The sequence below is a fragment of the Eumetopias jubatus genome, unplaced genomic scaffold (genome assembly GCF_037043125.1).
Source record: "Eumetopias jubatus isolate StellerSeaLion01/CBP00866 unplaced genomic scaffold, mEumJub1_p1.0 scaffold_11, whole genome shotgun sequence".
NCBI classification, from domain to species: domain Eukaryota; kingdom Metazoa; phylum Chordata; class Mammalia; order Carnivora; family Otariidae; genus Eumetopias; species Eumetopias jubatus.
The window spans coordinates 105,777,735-105,781,142 of record NW_028274817.1 but is presented as its reverse complement, the minus strand read 5'-3'; the positions used below and the strand labels follow the sequence as shown (position 1 = coordinate 105,781,142).

The window sequence follows — 3,408 nt, the reverse complement described above, 5'->3', positions numbered from 1 at the left end:
GGCTTTTTCTACACATATCAGCCAGAGAGCTGGGAGAGCACCATGCTGATCTTGCCTTCCCTGGAAGGCATTTATGCCAAAGCTGTCTTGTTTGCTTCCCGTTTGATCCCATTCAACCAAATATCCATCTGGCTTCTGACTCTTGGCTCCGTCTCTGCTATCAGTGACACTGCTTCTCTGTTTGGATGTCAGGCTTTTTTCTGGTCTACCTGGCTTTGACTCTTGGCTTTCCCTCAGGGATTGGCCTGCCTTTGGACAGGAAGCTCTTCAGAGCACCCTGAATACAACAATTCCCTCAGAATCAATTTCCCTGGCTCTAATGAGCTGGACAGCCGCAGGTTGGCTTGACTGGCCAGAGGATTCAGCTAATGCAAAAGGCTATTGAGAGGTAGGAGTATTCATTAAGACTGTATGAGATGCTTTGAACACATGCAGAATCATTATCTAATAGCCTTCAATTACTCTTGGGGGAAAACAATTTGTAAATCATAATAAACATTTGACATTGCAGGAAAAATATCATTCGAAGCATAGAGTTTTATTTCAAACACTAGGGTTACTTGGCTGTCAGCTCCTTGACTTTCTGTTCTGTAGTGCTAGTGAATACCCATCTGAGCATATAAGAAATGCAGCTACATGCTTTTCCCTCTGCTGTAGAAAGCCTGGCACTAACGACATCTTCTGTCATCATTGATAATTATTAGAGAAGACTTTCCATTTCTGCCACTCAGAAGAAAATGCAAGCAGCACAAACCTCCAAGAGTCAGATTAGAGAGCTTTTATGATATTTGAGGTCAGTTTTCCAACAAGTATTCTTACAGGCATGATTAAATTCTGTGTGATTTTCAAGTATCACCTTAGAAATGAAAAGTTCCCCATTGTTTTATTTATGTATCTGACATAAAATACTAATGGTTTCAAATAATAAAATACAATGGAACATGTTGACATTTTCAGTTTTCAATTAGCAATATTGTTTTAAGCACTTACTTTGAAGTAAAAATTTGCACATTTATGACATTTATAAATGAAAGCATTTGGTTGACTGATTTTAATGGTTGAATCATGAGAAATGCCTTTTTCAGGGAAGTGAAAACTGCTTTTTTTTTTTTTCCTATCTGTTTAGCCTTCTCATGGGGCCATTTGTTTTAAACATGCCCGCTTTCTTTAATTCTTCCTTTTAGTAATAGCTCTGTTATTTATGTGACCTAGGAACATGTGTAGGCTGACGCCAAGGTCAGTGTTCTGAATATGGAACAAGACTCAGATATTTTTTCTAAGGTTAAACAAAGACTGAACTGAAACTGAGGGAGGTCATGTTAGAGAGAATCCAAACCAATTACAAGATCAAAGCAGATGGCTACTGGTGCTTGGTGTCAACTTAAGCCCTTCAGAGACAGCAGGGGCTCAAGCAGTTGCATTCAGCAGGGGAGATCTGATTGTGTGTTCTGGAGAACCAGACTCTAGGCAACCAGGATGTACGAAAAGTCATTGAAGTTAGAAGAGAGGCTACAGGAACAGTGGCAGAATGTAATCAAATATGAATAGAGAACAGGGAAAGGTATCCAGTTAGTGAGGACTCAGGCCACAAAGGGTCAAATCAAGTTTGATGCTGTCTTACTGGCTTGACTACGAACATTCCTCCTGGACAGAAATTAGTCCCAGAGAATGGGGTAGGGATAAACTTTTGTGTGGGAAGTAAAAGTGTTTACTTTTTTGTGTTAAAGTGTTATAATTAAAGAAGACAAACAGACTACTGTAACATGAACCTTGTTTAGGATGCCGGCAGGTAAAGAAGAAATTCAAAGGTATGGATTTGAAATGCATCAAGAGGGAGGAATTGATTGAATTTGTGGGTTAGCTGGAGGTTGAGAAGCTGTCAATGAACTTTTTAAACTTTGTGTACCTGGGACCAGTTAATAGAAAAAGGAAAGGTCATTAGGAGTCACTCTTTGGGGTGAGGAGTAGAATCAGTTCTGTGTTAAGCATACTGAGTTTAATGTGATTGTGGAAATAGTTCTAGAAACAACTGAGCCACGTGCGAAAAATGTTGCATGACCTACTTCAGTGCATATTCTTATATTCCTAGGTAACTATAACCATCCTACATAATCATTTGTTGGTCTCAGTGTTTCTGTAGCTTGCAGTTCTGAGCAAACTATTGAGATGATAGTGGAAAAGACAAATAATTAAAATTTACAAAGAATATTTGTTACCTGCTTCAAGAAAACACCAAATGGGGGATGACATCAGTGCTGTGGGAGGGCCTGGAGGGCCCAGGGCCCTGGAATGGGAGGCCGGCTTGGCCTCCAAGGAGGCTTTGGCAGCAGCACTGGGGCCAGGGCTAAGGTGTGGAGCTCGTGGAGGCAAGGCTGAGGACAAGGAGTGGATCCCCATCATCAAGCTGGGCCACCTGGTCAAGGGCATGAAGATCAAGTCCCTGGAGATCTGTCTCTTCTCCCTGCCCATCAAGGACTCTGAGATCATTGTCTTTTAACTGGAGGCCATCCCTCCAGGATGAGGTTTTGAAGATTCTGCCTGGGCAAAAGCAGGCACGAGCCGACCAACAGACCAGGATCAGGGCATTTGTTGCCATGGGAGATTACAATCGACACACTGGTCTGGGTGTTAAGTACTCCAAGGGAGGTAGCCATTGCCATCCGTGGGGCCATCCTCCTGGCCAAGCTTTCCGTCATCCCTGTGGGGCAAAGCAAGTGGGGAAACAAGATCAGCAAGCCCCTTACCGTCCCATGCAAGGTGACTGGCCACTGTGGCTCTGTGCTGGTGCACCTCATCCCTGCCCCCAGACACACTGCCCAAGAAGCTACTGATGACGGCCGGTATTGACACCTGCTACACTTTGGCCCAGGGCTGCACTGCCACCCTAGGCAACTTCACCAAGGCCACTTTTGATGCCATTTCCAAGACCTACGGCTATCTCACCTATGACCTCTGGAAAGAGACTGCATTCACCAAGTCTCCCTGTCAGGAATTCACTGACCATCTTGTAAAGACCCACACGGACCCAGGCTCCAGATGTGGCCACCACATAGTTTTATACAAGAAAAATGAAGTGATTTAAAGCCTGTTAAAAAATAATATTAATACATTTACAAAGAATATTTGCCTTTCTTCTTTAAAAAGACTAATTTGAAATAAAAAATGAGGGACATTAAAGTATACAGTTGTTTAGCAGGAAAGCCAAGTTCATTTAAATATATAAAACAATGAGGCTGCAGACAGCTCCGGGGAGTATCATTTATATTGTTCTGTATATGAAAGAGGCACATTGGAATTGCATATCACACAACCCGAGCAACTATGCTTGATGACTTCAGATACAGAATTCACAAATAAACTTTATAATAACACTTATTATTTGAAAGTAAACAAATATAACAAAGTAGA

General features: G+C 42.1%; 1 pseudogene; it reads left to right on the top strand.

The window, feature by feature from the left end:
* Positions 1–2,236: 2,236 nt before the first annotated feature.
* Positions 2,237–3,053, top strand: LOC114223575 (small ribosomal subunit protein uS5 pseudogene; annotated as a pseudogene).
* The last annotated feature ends 355 nt before the right edge of the window (positions 3,054–3,408 follow it).